This window comes from Theropithecus gelada, chromosome 15 (genome assembly GCF_003255815.1).
Source record: "Theropithecus gelada isolate Dixy chromosome 15, Tgel_1.0, whole genome shotgun sequence".
Classification (NCBI taxonomy): Eukaryota; Metazoa; Chordata; class Mammalia; order Primates; family Cercopithecidae; genus Theropithecus; species Theropithecus gelada.
Window position 1 is genome coordinate 111,173,648 of NC_037683.1, and position 18,800 is coordinate 111,192,447.

The 18,800-nt window shown below is 43.8% G+C and overlaps 1 protein-coding gene across 3 annotated transcripts in view; it reads right to left on the reverse strand.

Moving 5' to 3' along the window:
- Positions 1-4,957, reverse strand: part of C15H9orf3 (chromosome 15 C9orf3 homolog) — a 365,530-nt gene extending 360,573 nt beyond the window's left edge. For all 3 annotated transcript variants that reach the window (XM_025359585.1, XM_025359584.1, XM_025359586.1), the window contains exon 1: positions 4,810-4,957. The gene's annotated coding sequence lies outside the window, so the exon portion shown is untranslated. The remainder of the gene's footprint in view (positions 1-4,809) is intronic.
- Between the last annotated feature and the right edge of the window lie 13,843 nt (positions 4,958-18,800).

The following is an 18,800-nucleotide window of genomic DNA, read 5'->3' on the forward strand; positions in this document are numbered from 1 at the left end:
TTTTTAGTAGAGACAGGATTTCACCATGTTAGCCAGGATGGTTTCCATCTCCTGACCTCGTGATCCGCCCGCCTTGGCCTCCCAAAGTGCTGGGATTATAGGGATCAGCCACTGCGCCCGGCCAAAGAATACCACTTTTAATATAAACTATTTTTGAAATATAGTCCTTAAGTCATGTAAAAAGATTTCCTTTTTCAATATCAAACATTCTGCTATGGAGAAAAAGTAGCTGCTCTAGCTCTTATAAGAATATATTTCACTACCCAAAGAAATTACAGATACAGACTCCTCAAGTCCATGAACAGAAGGGACTCTAAATCCAGTTCCCATTTCCTATAGGAATCCCCTCTAAGACACTCTACAGAAGTATCCAGTGACTATTTGAAAAGGCCTAGATATAGTTAATATTGTTTTAAAAACATACACATAGCAAAACAACCAAATGACCATCAACTGATGAATCGATCAACAAAAATGTCCATCCACACAGTGGAAAATTATTCGGCCATAAAAAGGAATGAAGTACTGAAGTACCAACACATGCCACAACCTGGTGAACTTTGAGAACACCATGAGACGTGAAAGAAGGAAGACAGGAAAGGCCACATATTCTATGATTACATTTACATGAAATGTCCAGAACAGGCAAATCCATAGGGACAGAAAGTAGTTGCCAAGGACTGGGATAAAGAGAGAATGAGGAGTCACTGCCAATCAGTACAGGGATTTCTTGAGGAATGATGGAAATATCCTAAAATTATACAGGGTGATAGTTGCACAATTCTGTAAATATACTAAAAATCAATAAATTACATCCTTTTAAAGAGTGAATTTTATGGCATGTGAATTATATCTCAATAAAGCTGTTACTTTAAAATCACTCTCCTTGGAAATTTGCCACAGTGTTTCTCAGAATATAGTCTGAGAACCACAAGCCCAATAAACAACGTTGGGGATGGGGTTGGGCTGGTGTGAGCGGTGCCTGTTAAAAACGCAGCTTCTTGGACACATGCAAGGACAGCAGCCAATAATCTACGTTTTCTGCAGGATATCAAGATAATTTTCATGTATCTAGTGTCTCTGAATCAACGTGCTACTAAACCAACTCTTGCCATCACAAAGCCATGAAAACAAAATTTCACTGGTCAATGCATATATAAATATTAATACAATCAAGGAATAGATATTTAAAATGAAAAAGGAGGTAAGGTGAAGAGCGCTCTTGTATTATAATCTGGCAGAATTTAGATTCCAGGGTGAAATGTAGCCACAAATGGGGGTATTCTCCACCCACAAGAACAATGTTGCATGTTACTGGTGTCTACAACTAAAGCAGTCTTTTCTGTCCTTCAACTTGAAACAGCGTTCTCTATAGGAGGAAAGCCATCCCTATGCAAACATCAAAAGATGTTCTAACATAATGAAATTTTCACTCATCTTTCCCAGTATTTTTACTTTGCCACTACAATTAGATTGAACTGGCTAGGCCAGTGGTTCTCAAATTTGAGTGCACACTTAGAACTTCCTGAAGAACTTGTTAAAACACAGACTATGGAGCGCTAAGAATCTGCATTTCTAACAAGTTCCAGTATTAATACTGCTGGTCCAGAGACCAAACTCTGAGAACTGGCTTCATCTAACTCTGGTCTCCTCCCAACCAGTACTATTTAAAATCCACCGTAGAGTTCAATGATGCTAAAAACGGCCGCATCTGGCAAATTCTCCAGCCACTTATAGCAGGGCTTCCTGTGGGACTCTTGCTGTTAAGTTATTGAGGAAATTCTCATTACTGAAAACTTGTATGTGGGTGATAAGCAGGCCTTTTCTTGGCAGCTCCAAGTATAAGCTTCCTTATCCCTCCTGCAATTCCTGGCCTCCGTCTGACCTTACAACCCCACTTCCTACCCTGCACTGACCATCTTCTGTCCTTCTCTACAGTAGGAACTATACTTCCCACAACAGGAAAACTGTAGGAAGGGCAGTTACTGTTAAACTGAAGGGCAGTTTAACTGTTCCTGTCTTAGGCAACTACACTTCCTTCAGCCAGAAAGCAAGACAAGCTCCTCCACCCTAGGATTTATTTGGTAATCATGTCACAGGGCTACAGCTGTGCAGATGAACTCAGCAGGGAGCACTGTATCTAGGGGCAAAACAAGGCCAAGTATAAACTCAGAGGATTGCCAAGGCCAGCAAATCAATCAATCAATAAAAATAAATAAATAAGAAGCATTCAGATCTCAATATTTACATCTAGTTCTTTATGGGAATAAATATAGAACACAGATTTCTCCATTCAGAGGTAGATCCAGAATTTATACACTGCAAATGTACAAATTCTCTCTAAATGGTTTTGAATCCACCTCATTCATCAAGGTTTAAAATATGCTGCCAGCACCAGATTCTACGTGGTAAACTGAACATGTATTCAGTTCATCCTTGCCAAGACAAAAGATTTCAACAAATTCCTGGAAATTGAAAAGCATTTGGGATTAAGGTAAGAAAATGCAATCGTTATAGCTTAAATATCTTTAGATCTTCGGGAGCTCAATCATCTTTTAAATGTAAACAGGCAACGGACACTTCATTTGTAGGTCATATTGAAATGAATTAGGAAGTTTTAAAGGTAAGGTTCAACCGTTTATTTTCCTTTGAGATTCCATTTCTTATAGAGGCTAAGATATATACGCCGAAGAAAAAAGTGTAAACCCGGAGAATAAATACAGAACTACACCAATACAGAAGGAACCTAAGGACATGTTTAAAGTGCTTGCCATAAGCTGGTTAAATGTTGCAAATACTGCATAACATTATGATTCGCCATGTGGTGTAAAAAATATGAATTTTGAAAATCATTATAAGAAAATGACTAGGCCAGATGCAGTGGCCCACACTTGTAATCCCTACACTTTGAAGGTCAAGACAGGTGGATCATTGGAGCCCAGGAGTTCAAGATCAGCCTGAGCAACAGGGCGAACCGTCATCTCTACAGAAAACACACAACATTAGCTGAGCATGGTGGTGCACACTCGTAGTCCCAGACACCCAGGAGGCTGAGCCAGGAGTGAAGCCTGCAGGGAGTTGCGATCCTGCTACCGCACTCCAGCCTGGCCAACAGAGTGAGACATTGTCTCGAAAAAAAAAAAAAAAAGAAAACGACTAAACAGCGTATACAGTAACCATGATATTTCTAGAACCTGAAATACTCTCTTATTAGGAAAGATGTTATGCCATGTTCCAAAACAAAAAGATTTGTTATAAACTAATAGTCAAAGTCCTTGGGCATCCACTTGCTCAAACCTGACCACTGAAGGCTCTTGATTTGGCCAAGACTGCAGACAGCACAGAGACTGCTGCAGAAGGCACACAGACAGTTCTGTGCCACTAGAGAGCAACTGCCAGAATGCAACGCTGCTGCTCTTTAAAGTGTGAAGTTCTTTGATAAAACATAGTCTTCTGTCATGCTTTTGGGTTTATATTCTGTATTTAGTACAAATGTCCATTTTCATGGTCTGGAGAGAACAACCCATTTCTCTTTTGATGTGCCAGATCCTAAACACCAAAACAAATCAGGTCCGTCTGCAATCCTGGTCATCACTCTTTCTTGAGGTAATATCTTTTTCTTAGAAACCCTCATATTTAAGTATGTGAATAAGGTAATAAAACACCATTATTAGACACTAATACGGAATTTACTGCCTATCCTAGGAAATTCCTTGGTAGAAGCCACGTCTCACACCCTATCAAATAGACCAGATTCAGATTCATGAAAAATCTGTATGAGAATCACGTTAAAACTCCAAGGTCTTTTTTGTTTGTTTGTTTGTTTGCAGTCTGGCTCTGTAGCCCAGGCTGGAGTGCAGTGGCCGGATCTCAGCTCACTGCAAGCTCCGCATCCCGGGTTCACGCCATTCTCCTGCCTCAGCCTCCCGAGTAGCTGGGACCACAGGCGCCGCCACCTCGCCCGGCTAATTTTTCGTATTTTTAGTAGAGACGGGGTTTCACCGAGTTAGCCAGGATGGTCTCGATCTCCTGACTTCGTGATCCGCCCGCCTCGGCCTCCCAAAGGGGTTATGTTACTTCTTTTGAGGGCTACCTTTGCAAGGCTAATTGTCATCATCGCACGAAAACCCAAAAGAAATCCAGGCACAAGAGGCATTTTATGCAATGCTATTAACTGTTCCATGCATCTCAACAGCGGATTGGATCCTAAGTGGATCTTTTATTATCACAATAGACAATCACATTACTGTGCCACCTCCTCCCCGCCCACGCATGCGTTAATGAACAAAACTCCAGACTAACAGGATGAACGTTCTATAGGACACCAAAACTCAAAATTTGGTGCTCTCAGTAAAGATACTCCGGGGGAAGAAGAAGCGGATGGGTTTCACTGCAAGTGGAAATGAATCGAACTGGAAACTACTCTGCCAGCTTAAGACTGGAGATGAGCCCTGTGGGGCTGGAAGCCGAGACCGGCAGGTGACCGAGGGCCTGCAGGGAAGAGACGGAGGAGGAGGCACCCAGAGGCTGAGAAAGGTCTGTGCTGCAGGGGAGAAGACAGCCAGAGCCCGTGGCCGCCTCTACAGCTGAGGTAGTGGGATGGGACCGCTCCGCCCACTCCCCAGGATGGGTTTCAGCCCCAGCAGTCTGGGAGAACTGAGGAGGGGATGCGGGTCCTCGCTGGTCGAGCAAAAGTGAGGGTAAGGGAGGGTTCCCCGTCGCCTTCAGAACGGAATGGTGCTGTCCCCGCCGCCATCCCGACGCCGGAGGAGAGGAAGGCAGGGACCCCACAGGGAGCGAACAGGTTACCTGTCTCAGCCGCGTCCCACGGGTCACCACTTCCGCAGACTCGGGGTTACTACGGGCTACCCCGGCACGCGCCGGGTGACGTCATCGACACGCGCCCGCGGCCGCACTCGGCCGGGCCCGCCTTCCGCTAAGCCCGCCCCCTTCGGATGAGAGGGCGGGACCGCCCGAGGGAGATCTGCGCAGGCGCGGGGCTGCCGCCGCTGTAGGAGGCGCGAGCAGCCTGGCTTGCCGGGGCCTGTGGAGTTGCTGCGGTGCCCTACTATTCCTGATTGCAAAATCTTTATGACACTTAAGAAAAAAATCACCAGCCTGGGCAACCTGGGGAGGCCCCGTCTCAACAAAAAAATTAAAAAATTAGCCGAGTGTGGTGGCGCGCGGCCGTGGTCCCAGCTACTCTGGAGGCTGAGGCCCAGGAGTTCGAGGCCGCAGTGAGCTATGAACGTGCCACTGCACTCCAGCCTGGGCCACAGAGCAAGACCCCGTTTCAAATAAAATAAAAGAAGTTACCGAAATACAGATGTGCAATTTTTGTTCCTTAGCCTAGTCTCATCTCTGCTGCATGTGACTGTTGTTCACATATTAATTCCACCACAATTTAAGTTCCTCCTGTGTGCCAGGGAAGCGCCCTTAACAGAAGCTGGGGAAACAACCAGGAACAAGACAGATGCTGTGCCTGCCTTCATGGGGATTACTTTCTAGTTGAGAAAGGAGATACTAAATGGAGAAGGAAAATAAGCTGCTGAGAAATTAAAGGAAGACAGGTGACCTTTTGATTTGAGATGTCAAGAAAGTGCCCTCTGAAGAGGTTCAGTAAACTGAGAAGAAGCCAGCTCTGGAGATACAAGGGAAGAACAGCCAACAGAAGGATCTACATGTGAGCAAGCAACAAGGAAGGAGCAGAATGTGGTGCCTTGAAGAAAGTGAGAAAGTGGGTCATGGGAAGCACGGAGGATGAGATCAACGAGGCCAGGAGAGTCCCCATCATGCACAGACTCTCTGGGACCCTGTGAGGGATACGGAGTTTATTCCAAGTGTAATGGGAAACTAGTGAAGAGTTTTCAACACGTGAGTGACAGGATCTCGTTTCGTAACATCATCACCCTGCTTGCTGCTGTGTATACATGGAACTTTTGAGAAACAATTTAAAAGGATGCAAAGAGAAGAGGTGCTTTTGCAATGAGCAGGTAAGAAATGATAGAGATGGACAAATTTCAGGAATAATTCTGAGGTAGATGTGACAGACTTGGAGATGAGTTTAGATAAGGGAGATAAGGAAAAGTGTGAAAAATGGTTCTTAAATCTGGGACCTAAGCAAATAGCTGGATCATATAGCTAAAACAAGGTTTGTTTCTCCTCCTTTCAAACATGATTCCTTTGCTTCTTTGTTTCCAAGTCAGTCCTCTAGGTTCTCTCACCTCTCTGTCATTCCTCAGTTTCTCTCACTGGCCTCCACTTTCCCTTTTCCTGAGCTCTTTTTTCCTGTGGCTTTCTTATGCTACATCAGAGGCTGCAAACCCCAAAGCCTACAGCAGCTGGGCAGTTAACACAAAGGAGTGAAGCCCAGGGATAGAGACTGTGGTGATCTGGAGCTCATGGTCCCTACCACAGCTCTGTTGATTTTTGGCAACAAGGAATGCTCACCCAGTGATGTCAGATCCTCTCTTTAAAAGACAATCGAGGGCCGAGTGCAGTGACTCATGCCTGTAATCCTAGCACTTTGGGAGGCGGAGGCAGGTGGATCACCTAAGGTCGGGAGTTCAAGACCACCCTGGCCAAAATGGTGAAACCCTGTCTCTACTAAAAATACAAAAATTAGCTGGGTGTGGTGGTGCATGCCTGTAATCCCAGCTACTTGGGAGGCTGAGGCAGGAGAATCGTTTGAACACAGAGGTGAAGCTTGCAGTGAGCTGAAATGGTGTCATTGCATTCCAGCCGGGGCAAAAGGGCAAAACTTTCCAAAAAAAAAAAAAAAAAAAAAATCGTATTGAAATATCCAGATTCCACTCAAACATCCAGCTAGCATTTAAAAACCTGAACTCATCCTCTATCCCTACCCCCAAACCTGACCTACTCATGTATTTTTGTCTGAGTTAATAGCATCAATATCCACACAGTCACCCAATCCTGAAATCCAGGATCATCCTAGACTTGTCCCTCTTTGTCATCCCACAGTCCAATCAGTATTCATCACACCTGCTCATCACCTGCATCCTTAGTACCTCTTGCACTTGCCCAAGGCTTCATCTTTCTTGGGGAACTTCAGTCTTCTCGCTTATAAAATGAGAAGATTGAACTAGATGATTCCTACAATGTATTCATTTCTGTCTTTATAGCCACCAAACATGTCAGAATAGTTGCCTGGAATTTGGGGTTTTATCTCATTGGGTTTTTGGTGTTGTTATTTTGCCTGGCTATTGTAATGCCAAGGATATTGTGACCAGTTGACAGGGAGAACTGGACTTGATAGAAACAAATACAAAATGAAATTAACAGTGGCCAAAACTGAGCACAATTTAGTTATAAAGTTAAAACTGACTGAACAATAACTGCTGATTGGTAACATTGAAAACTGGAAAAATTGAGAAAACCAGACATGGTAAAACTTGTCACTTATTTAAAACTGATGGAAAAAAATCAATCAAATTTTTTGGACGAGATTTAGATCTACAGAGTTTGAGCAGAAAAACAATTGGTCTTGGTTAATTCACCACAAAAGAAAACTCATAATGTCAGAAACTCTAATGACTATAATTAGTCATGAAGACGAAAAATAATGCTAAATTGTAACTTCAATGGGAAGCTTACATATAAAAGAACTGGAAATGATTTCAGTGAAAATAATTTCAGTAAAGTAGAAAAATGAGAAACAGTTATATAAATGTTATATAACTGTATGTAATATAAAATGTAAACCATAAAATATGAAAATGAATTTTTTATAAATTTACAAAATGAAATTTGCTCCAGGACATGCTTTGATTGATGCAAATCTAATTTGGATTTAAATGTTTGTGTTTATATATACGAAGTCAACACCTCAGGGAGTCAAAGTGACATGAGTCAGCATCTTGTATTCATTTGGTTACTCCTGAGAATACTAAGTGTTCCACTTGCAAAACTTATATTGATGAGTATTCATGTCGCAAGCAGAGATATACCCCTAAGGTCTGTTCTTAGGGACATGTACTCCCTAGTGGATATGATTCTCATTAATGGGCTGAGATACGATTCTCATTAATGATGTTTTTTCCCTCTGATGCTGTCAGCTCCATGAAATCTACTCATATCCTCATTGAGATTTAGTGCCTTGGAGTAAAGTTCAAAAGAATTTCTGACAGAATTAGCTCAGATGAACTAAGTTCAACAGAGGAGAGGATGACAGAGATTGCTGGCTGGTCCTCAATATCGACTTGTTGTTTTGCTATTGTTGTTTCATAATACTAGAACCTTCACATTCTAGGTAATAGAATATCTTTATCTAATTCTAACATGGCCACCCAGAAGACCAGAAGACAGACAACATTTTTCAGCCTCCCTTTCAGCTAGCTGTGGCCCTGTGACTATGCACTGGGTAACGGCTATAAGAGAAAGTATCATGTAGCAAGGTGTGGCAACCATCCTTACCAAACAGATAAGACAAAAGTTTATCTTCTTTTCTTTCCATCTCCCTTCCTTTTGATTGAAATGCAGATGTACTGGCTTGTCTAAGTAGCCATTTTAGATCATAATTCAACCCTCAGAGCATTAGAGGAAAGCGGCAAGATAGAAAGAGTTGGGTCCCTGAGGACTTTGTGGACAGAGCTACCACATAAGTTGCACTTTAACCAAGATAAATAAGCTGCTCTTTCATTTAAGTCACTTTATTTTGGGTGTTGTGTCTTCCACCAAATCTAATTCTAACTGAATCTAACTGAAGGACTAGAAGTCAAAAGAAGAATACACAGTAAAGACATTTGCAGATTTCACCCAGACTGAAACTGTCTTTGCAAAGATTATGACAGTGGAAGAAATCTGGCATGGTTGACTCCATCTTGCTTCCAGCCTCAAAGGCTGGCTGTCTTCGTGCACTCCTGGGTGTAGGCCAAGCTAACCATGGGAGGAATTCATAGTGTAGCTTTGAAGCAAAGATGATAGCAGTCCCTCCCTCAAAGTCCTCAGCCTCCCAAAGTGCTGAGATTACAGTCGTGAGCCACCACGCCCCACCAAATCATACTTATTTTTGACTCTGCCACTATCTGTATGACTCCAGCAACTCACTCGACTTCTCTGAGCTTACATTTTTCTCATGTGTAATGAGAGAATGTCTCTAAATGATTTTATGGAGTGTGGGAGGGTTGAAAATTTCAAATTTCTACTCTTATAACTACTCCTATATACAAAACATAGTTGCATAAGCCTTTAAGCTCTTAGAAGAATTTCCTTAAGGATAAGGAAATTTGTCTGAAGCCTGTCTGCCAGGTTTCTGACTCACTTAAATGTCACGATGGTCTGGCCACATGATATGGTTTGGCTCTGTATTCCCACCCAGATCTCATCTCAAATTGTAATCACCACGTGTGGAGGGGGGAAGGTGACTGGCAGAGCAGCATGAAGGGAAACCGCCCCCCGTGCTGATAGTGAATGAGTTCTCACGAGATCTGCTGGTTTTATGAGCGTTTAACAGTTCCTGCTTCACAGGTTCTCTTCCCTGCTGAGTTGTGAAGAAGGCACCTGCTTCCTCTTGCACCGTGATTGTTAAGTTTCCTGAGGCCTCCCCAGCCTTGCAGAACTGTGAGTCAATTACACCTCCTTCCTTTATAAAGTACCCAGTCTCAAGTATTTCTTTATAGCAGTGTGAAAATGGGCTAATACCCCACATGTCATACCAAAGGGAGTGAGCCTGTTTAAACCTCACTTCGGTTTGCATGTCATTATCTCCTACAATAGGAACTGTTGCAAAAAAAACTTCTCTCCAAAACTCACTGTGGGTTGATGAGAGACAAGTGGGATGAATGTGTCAAAATAGAAATGCAGGATTTGAAATATTTGCAAGTTTCTGGGAGAAAAATCCTACTAGAGTAGGATGGGCGGTAAACGAAAGTCGAATACAGCCATGAGCTACAAGTCATCTCAGTGACTTGGTCAAAATGGGTTGGAGAGATTACTGTAGATTTTATATATAGCCATACAGCAGTTTGGGCTACAGGTTCTATCACTGTGGAGAGTATTGGTGGCTGATGCAAGAAGTAAACAAGGAGAAAAACCTCGCTCAAAGGGACCAAGTCATTTCCAAGGGCACTGAGACTGAAAATGATGTTCTTTTTACTAAAAAGTAAAAAATAAGAGACATAAGGAGATGTCAACGTATTATTGCCAAAGAGGATGGAATGTCATGATTCCCAGGAAGAAAGAAAGTGGTATTCACAATGAAATCTTTGTTTATACTTGGGAAGGAGGCAACAACAATTTTCAGAGGATTCTAATGAAATTAAACACCAGGGGGCCGGGCGCGGTGGCTCACGCCTGGAATCCCAGCACTTTGGGAGGCTGAGGTGGGCGGATCACAAGGTCAAGAGATGAAGCCCATCCTGGCCAACATGATGAAACCCTGTCTCTACTAAAAATACAAAAATTAGCTGGGCGTGGTGGCGGGCACCTGTAATCCCAGCTACTCAGGAGACGAAGGCGGGAGAATCGCTTGAACCCAGGAGGCAGAGGTAGCAGTGAGCTGGGATTGCGCCACTGTACTCCAGCCTGGCGACAGAGCAAGACCCCGTCTCAAAAATAAAAAAAGAAAGTAAACACTAGAGTGGTTCAGCCGTGGGTGGCACAAAACCTCTGGCTTCCGGGAAAAAGAATCTAGTCCCTTTACCCCAATCTCTGGTCTATCTTTTCTTCTCTAACACTAGGGAGCTTTGTGAGAATGAGTGTGTGTAAGATTTAGCATTAACATATTCTTGCTAATTACATGTGTATCATTACATTCTTTTTTTTTTTTTTTCCAGCAACTTTGAGTGCTTCTATGTATTAGGTGTATTTCTGGGCTCTGGGGACACAAAGATGAAAAAAATGTGTCCCTGACATCAAAAAACTCCAGTCTACTGTGGAAATAAAAGTAGTTTATTGCATTAGCAATCAGAGCCCTAGACTTTGCCCTATATAGGTACCAAATAGCAAAGCTAGGACGGCAAGAAGAGAAAAAGCAACCAAGAAATGGAGATAAAATTGGGGAGGGGAGATGGATGTTGAGAAACCAAGAAGGCTGGAAACAAAGTAGAGTGGATGAGGTCAAAGGGAGATAGGTGGCCTGGGGTATCCCTAGGATAGTCTTTCTGGTGGGCAGAATGGGAGAGGGAAATGTGGATTTGCTCGCTTCAGACTAACATGAAACAGCTGACCTCAACACTGGGCACTGCCTTGCCTCTTGAAGGTGCTCAGTGCATATTTATCTATTTATTGAAAGAATGGGTGAATGAAACGTAAGACTCGGTCAGTCACGGTGGCTCACGCCTGTAATTCCAGCACTTTGGGAGGCCCATGCAAGTGGAACACCTGAGGTCAGGAGTTCAAGACCAGCCAGGCCAACATGGTGAAACCCTGTCTCTACTGAAAATACAAAAGAATCAACTGGGCGTGGTGACATGTGCCTGTAGTCCCAGCTACTCGGGAGGCTGAGGCAGGAGAGTCACTTAAACCCAGGAGCTGGATGTTGCAGTGAGCCAAGATCGTGCCACTGCATGCCATCCTGGGCAACATCTCAAAAGAAAAGCGAGACTCCGTCTCAAAAAAAAAGAAGAAGGAGAAGAAGCAGCGTAAGACTCCTGTGTGACTTCTGTTCTCATGTTCTTGGGAGACAGAAAAGCAGACACATGAAAAGAAAAGTGTTTCCCACGGGTGGAACTAATGGGAAAAGCTTATTCTGTCTAAGCCTAGACATTGAGCCAGCACAGAACAGTTCAATGTTTCACCCAACCATAAACCCAACAGCATAGCTTCGGGAAGACCCCAGCAGAACTGTCTTTGGTGGGCCCCTTCACAAGGGACTGAGTCCCAGCAACACAGGCACTTACCTTATAGGAGGAATCCTCCTGGACATACTTGTGCAAATGGAAGCACGTTGTCCTGACCACCAATGGCAGTGTTGGAAACAGACGGGATCGGGCTACATTTGCCCACTAGAAGCCCAGTGATTTCACAAACGGCAGCAAAAACTTGCTGTTTGTCCCAACCTAGAGAGACATTACCCCCAAGAACCTGTGGGACTCATCTGGACTGAGGCTTTTCAAAAGTCACTGAACTTTTCTAATTCCATCACTGCCAGTAACAGCAGTGTTTTGTTTTGTTTTGTTTTGAGATGGAGTCTCACTCTGTCACCCGGGCTGGAGTGCAGTGGTATGATCTCAGCTCACTGCAACCTTCGCCTCCTGGGTTCAAGCAGTTCTCCTGCCTTACCCTCCTGAGTAGCTGGGACTGCAGGCACGCACCACCACGCCTGGCTAATTTTCTTTACTTTTGGTAGAGACAGGGTTTCACCATATTGGCCAGGCTGGTCTCGAATTCCTGACCTTGTGATCCACCCACCTCAGCCTCCCAAAGTGCTGGGATTACAGGCGTGAGCCGCCACACCCAGCCACAGCAATGTTTTAAAGATTCTGACTCTAATCCCTACTTAAAATATAAACACTTCCATACAAGGATTGAAAAACGCTCATCTCTTGTCTTACAAAAGGTTACCACTGGTTGGATGTTTGTATTAGTTGGGACTCTGGTTTCAAAAATCATGTAAGTTAAAAATGGGAAATTATTATAAAAATACAGCGGTGACTCAGAGACCAAGAGCAGGAATGCAGCTGGGTCAAAGGAACCCTGGGAGCCTGCAGAACTCTCTTTTCCCCTTCTCTATCTTCTACTTTCAGGCATTTCTGCTTCACTATCCTTTCTTCCTAGATGGACTTTCCTTGAATCTATAGCCATGCATTGGGCAAGGATGGTTATCTCAGAATCCCCAAGTTTATATCTCTTCCTTCTAAGGGGTACCAGATCTCTTAATTCCAATTCCAAATTACTGAGAGAGAAGGAATATATTTAAGACCATTTTAGGTCAAGTGTCTGCCCCTAATTCAATCAGCTATGGCCCGGGGGCAGGTCACATGACACAACTTTGGCTTCTGAGTACCTTTCTTTAGAAGGGGGTGGAGGAGAGGGTGTTTCCTAAGTCTGACATTTTATTGCCAGGAGCATGAAAATACCCCATCCAGCAGATGAAGCACATTCTCATGCTCATCCTGCAGAATTTCTGGGTGACTGGTGGCATCTCCTGCGGTGATACGAGGATGCGGGCTGATGGAGAGGACAGCGATACATCTCAGCAGCTTGACACATCACTGCCTCCTTCCCTCTCCCACATCCCTGGAAAAGCTTAAAGTCTGCAGATTACCAGATGGGACCCCAGGTTAAATTTCTGCATACTCCCTGGGTGTGTATAGCTGCACCATTTGGTGCAAGAATGACTCTAGCAAAGTAGTTTCAGTGAGGTTTCTTGTGCCAAGCCCTATTTTACTACTGTTGCCAGAAAAGTAATGTGATGACTGACTTCATAAAGAGGCATTGAGATTAGAGTCGGGGCTACTTATATGTTCTTTGTCCTGAACTTTTTTTTAAAATTATTTTTTTATTTTTTTTTGAGACGGAGTCTTGCTCTGTCACCCAGGCTGGAGTGAGTGGCACAATCTCAGCTCACTGCAAGCTCCGCCTCCCGGGTTCACGCCATTCTCCTGCCTCAGCCCGAGTAGCTGGGACTATACAGGCGCCGCCACCTCGCCCGACTATTTTTTTTTTTTGTATTTTTTTTTTTAGCAGAGACGGGGTTTCACCGTGTTAGCCAGGATGGTCTCGATCTCCTGACCTCGTGATCCGCCCGTCTCGGCCTCCCAAAGTGCTGGGATTACAGGCGTGAGCCACCGCGCCCAGCCTTGGTTTCTTTTAAATCATTAAAACCTAATTTGAAGGGAAAGCATCCTTTATTCTGAAGAAATGAAAAGATGAAATCAGTCGAGGAGAATTATAAGCATCCCCTCCTTCTATATTTACCTCTAGCCTTTTCGGAGGAAGGAGCCCTCTGATAAAGTCACGGGTGGGATGAGATGAACATTCCCCGACATTCTCATCACCAGTGTTTATACCTTTTTAAAAACCATGTAGCTCCTTATTGCCAGCTGAGCTTTAGAGAGCAGGAGTCTCACTGTGAAGTCGCCCTGGAGAGGCTCCTGCGAGATTCTTCTGAACACAGAAAAAAAAAACATGTATGTGTTTCTCCAGAACGTCTCCAGTTTTCCATCAGTGCTTTTGGTTTTTGTTCAGAGAACTTGTTAGTACAGTTCTGTATTTTCTTTTGAATGAATTCAAAGAAGAGCAGACATTACTAAATCATTTCACTGATGGAAATGTACCCAGAAGAGGCGTGTGGCCGAAGAGCCAGTGACCGTGACATCTTTGAGGAGAAGTAGCATCTGTAAAGATAATACATATGTAAGAGGAATTTCAAGCATTAAACAATGTCTTCCTACATGAGTAATGAATGAATAAGGATACGATTATGGAACTACTTTTGATGCAATAGTTAAGGCAGAATAAATGGTTTCTTCCTCATGCTGTAGAAGTGAATAAGGAGTTATCTTCTTTCCCCTTCCCAAGAGTCTTCGTTTCTGCGTGCTTGTTCCCTAGCCTAGGAATGGATTTTGGGTTGAAAAGCTAAAGCGTAAGGCAGCTGGAAATCAGCTCTCTACCATCCAACAAGGAGAATGGATGACGGGAGGACGGGAGTAGTAATGGGGTCGAGGCGTAGCTGGCCAAGCAGGGAGAGCAGTGGAAACCTTATCCTACAGAGGGGCGATGACAGCAGTGGAAGGTCAGATCAGCCTGTGGAAATGAGGGCTGAGGAGCATTCCAAGAGGGATAATGTATGCAAAGATCCTGTGGCCTATAGATGCATGGTACATACAAGGAACTTACATAGGAGAGGAGGAGCAAAGCAGGACAGAAGGTTTGCAGGACCAGGCTCTACAGAGTCTGTTAGCTGGTGTTAAAGATGCTGGTCTTTTTCTTTTTTTTTTTTTTTTTTTTTTTTTTTTGAGACGGAGTCTCGCTCTGTCGCCCAGGCTGGAGTGCAGTGGCCGGATCTCAGCTCACTGCAAGCTCCGCCTCCCGGGTTCACGCCATTCTCCTGCCTCAGCCTCCCGAGTAGCTGGGACTACAGGCGCCCGCCACCTCGACCGGCTAGTTTTTTGTATTTTTTTTTAGTAGAGGCGGGGTTTCACCGGGTTAGCCAGGATGGTCTCGATCTCCGGACCTCATGATCCGCCCGTCTCGGCCTCCCAAAGTGCTGGGATTACAGGCTTGAGCCACCGCGCCCGGCCGATGCTGGTCTTTTTCTTGAGAACAATGAGTTTGAAGCGGGGGAAAGAGACAATCCTATTTGCCTCACAGGCATTTTAGCTTTATAAATGATGGATTATGATTTCTACTGTATACAGCAATTCAATAAAGAAGGTACAAAGCAGCCTCATGGAAATAGCTTGGAGGAAGCTCAGCAGCCCTATAATCGTTGTCAGCCACCCCAAATGAGCATACATTCTTTCCCCAGACAAAAAGAGCAGTGCAGGCATCGTGGAAACGCAGCTTCTGCACAAGCCCTTAAGCACCCCATCCTAACACCTGGCCCCACCCATATTCCCCTAGGCCCCGGGAGGCCACCTCCAGACAGTCTTCTGTGCCCACCAGCTTCCTGTTTACCGCTCCCTGAGGACATTTTCTGGCCACTGGCGTCTGTTTGACCTGTGCAGAGAGGTTTCACCTCATAGAAGTGACACTCAGCCGAGAAGACGGGAGTTGGCAGATTAAGCCCAGCTTCCTCGCCCCTCTCTCAAATGACTCTGAATTATTTTTCACAAAATCTCTCAGAGGGTCCCCAGCAGCATGGAGCCTCGATTGCCCACAGAAGTAACCTGACCATTAATTTACCCTTTATTGCTTTTTCTCCCTTCCCTACACATATTCCCTAACTCTCTCTTAGTGCTTCCTGGGTCAACTTCTATATAAATTACTTGCACCTAAATTATTGTCTCAGAGTCTGCTTTTGGGAGGACCCAAACCAAGACAGCTCTTAACCAATACAGTCTACTGCCTCTCTTAATAGTCACTGGAAATTTTCCCAAAAAATTCCCCCCGCCCTTTTTTTTTTTTTTTTTTTTTTTGAGTCAGAGTCTCACTCTGTTGCCCAGGCTGGAGTGCAGTGATGCAATATTGGCTCACTGCAGTCTCGACTTGCTGGGCTCAAGCGAAACTCCCACCTCAGCCTCCCAAGTAGCTGGGACTAGAGGCACACACTACCACACCCAGCTAATATTTTGTATTTTTTGTAGAGATAGGGTCTCATCATGTTGCCCAGGCTGGTCTCAAACTCCTGGGCTCGCCAATCCGCCCACTGGGATTATAACATGAGCCACTGCACCTGGCTATATTCCCTTATTATCACATCAATTTAACGAGCATTTGATGGGTACATGGCCCTGTACCTGTAGGTACAAAGGAGCAACTTATGACACCTATTTGGTCCATGACTTTGGTCAGAAGGTAAGAACTCCAAAGAGTGAAGAAGGAATAAATGGCCGGGCGGGCGGCTCACACCTGTAATCCCAGCACTCTGGGAGGCCGGGCGGGCGGCTCACACCTGTAATCCCAGCACTCTGGGAGGCCGGGCGCGGTGGCTCACACCTGTAATCCCAGCACTCTGGGAGGCCGGGTGCAGTGGCTCACACCTGTAATCCCAGCACTTTGGCAGGCTGAGGCAGGTGGATCACGAGGTCAGAAATTTGAGACAATCCTGGCCAACATGGTGAAACCCCGTCTCTACTAAAAATACAAAAATTAGTCAGGCGTGGGGGTAGTGCCTATAGTCCCAGCTACTGGGAAGGCTGAGGCAGGAAAATCACTTGAATCCAGGAGGCAGAGGTTGCAGTGAGCCAAGATCGCTCCACTGCACTCCAGCCTGGGTGACAGAGCGAGACTCCGTCTCAAAAGAAAAAAAAAGGAAGAAATGATGGAAAGAGAAAAACAGTTTTGTATGTAGGTAGCCCTTTGCAGGGTTATAATAGAGCAATAGCACTTATATCCTAAAATATTGCTCTTCACTCTTATTCCAGGATATTAAATGTCTCCAACAGGGAAAATAATGTCATGCCATTAAGAATTAATAATATACATGTTTTGATGACATTACCCTATTAATTCTAGCTCTATCTTAGTTGAACACAAATGCTGTTCAGTGTCTGGATGATTTATCAAGATATGAAGTAAAGCTTTGCCAAATCTCTAGCTACAGTCATAAATAATTTTCACATTTTCAGTTTAAGGGGCTGAGGCAGGAGAATCGCTTGAACCTGGGAGGCGGAGGTTGCAGTGAGCTGAGATTGCGCCACTGCACTCCAGCCTGGGCGACAGAGTGAGACTCTGTTTAAAAAAACAAATGCCATAATACTGGCAAACTTCTCATGGGTGAACTTTATGCCTCAGATTATATATATATTATATATATTGTATATATTATATATTTTATATATTATATAATCCAATTGAAAATGGGCAAAATATCTAAATAGACATTTTTCAAAAGAAGACATACAAATGGCCAACAGAAATATGAAAAAAATGCTCAATGTCATTAATCAGAGAAATGCAAATCAAAACTGCAATATATATTATATATTATACATTATATATTCTGTATTATATAATATAGACTATGTATTCTATGTTCTGTATTACATAATATATATAATGTTATATATAATATATATAATGTAATTTTTATATATGTGTGTGTATATATATATATTTTTTTTTTTGAGACAGAGTCTTGCTCTGTCGCCCGGGCTGGAGTGTGGTGGCACAATCTCAGCTCACTGCAAGTTCCACTTCCCAGTTTCACGCCATTCTCATGCCTCAGCCTCCTGAGTAGCTGGGACTACAGGCACCCGCCACCACGCCCAGCTAATTTTTTGTATTTTTTTTTAGTAGAGACGGGGTTTCACCGTGTTAGCCAGGATGGTCTCGATCTCCTGAGCTCATGATCCGCCCGTCTCGGCCTCCCAAAGTGCTGGGATTACAGGCGTGAGCCACCATGACCAGCCGCCTCAAATTATATTTTGAGCATGAACTCGAATCTTTAAAAGTGGCATACATTTCATGGCTTTTTAAAAAGTGTAAGTCCCTAAATCTAAGACTTGAAACTATGAAACTGCTAAAAGAAAACACTGGAGAAACTCTCTAGGACATTGGTCTGTCTGATCAAAGATTTCTTGAGTAATACCTCAAAAGTATAGGCAACCAAAGCAGAATTGGACAGATGGGATCACATTGAGCTAAACAGCTTCGGCACAGCATAGGAGACAATCAACAAAGTGAAGAGACAACCCACAGAATGGGGGAAATTATTTGCAAACTACCTATCCGACAAGGAATTAAAAACCAGAATATGTAAAGAGCTAAAACCACTCAATAGGGCAAAAAATCAAATAATCCAATTTAAAATGGGCAAAATATCTAGACATTTTTCAAAAGAAGACATACAAATGGCCAACAGAAATATGAAAAAAATGCTCAATGTCATTAATCAGAGAAATGTAAATCAAAACTGCAATGAGATACTATCTTACCCCAGTTAAAATGGCTTGTACTCAAAAGACAAAAAATAACAAATGCTGTCCGGGATATGGAGAAAAGGGAGCCCTCATTGTACACTGTTGGTGGGAATGTGAATTAGTACAGCCACTATGGAGAACAGTATGGAAGCTCCTCATGAAACTAATAGAACTAGCATGTGATCCAGCAATGCCACTGTTAGGTATATGCCCAAAAGAAAGGAAATCAGTATATCAAAGAGATGTCTGCACTACCATGTTTACTGCAGTGCTATTCACAATAGCCAGGATTTGGAATCAACCTAAGTGTCCATC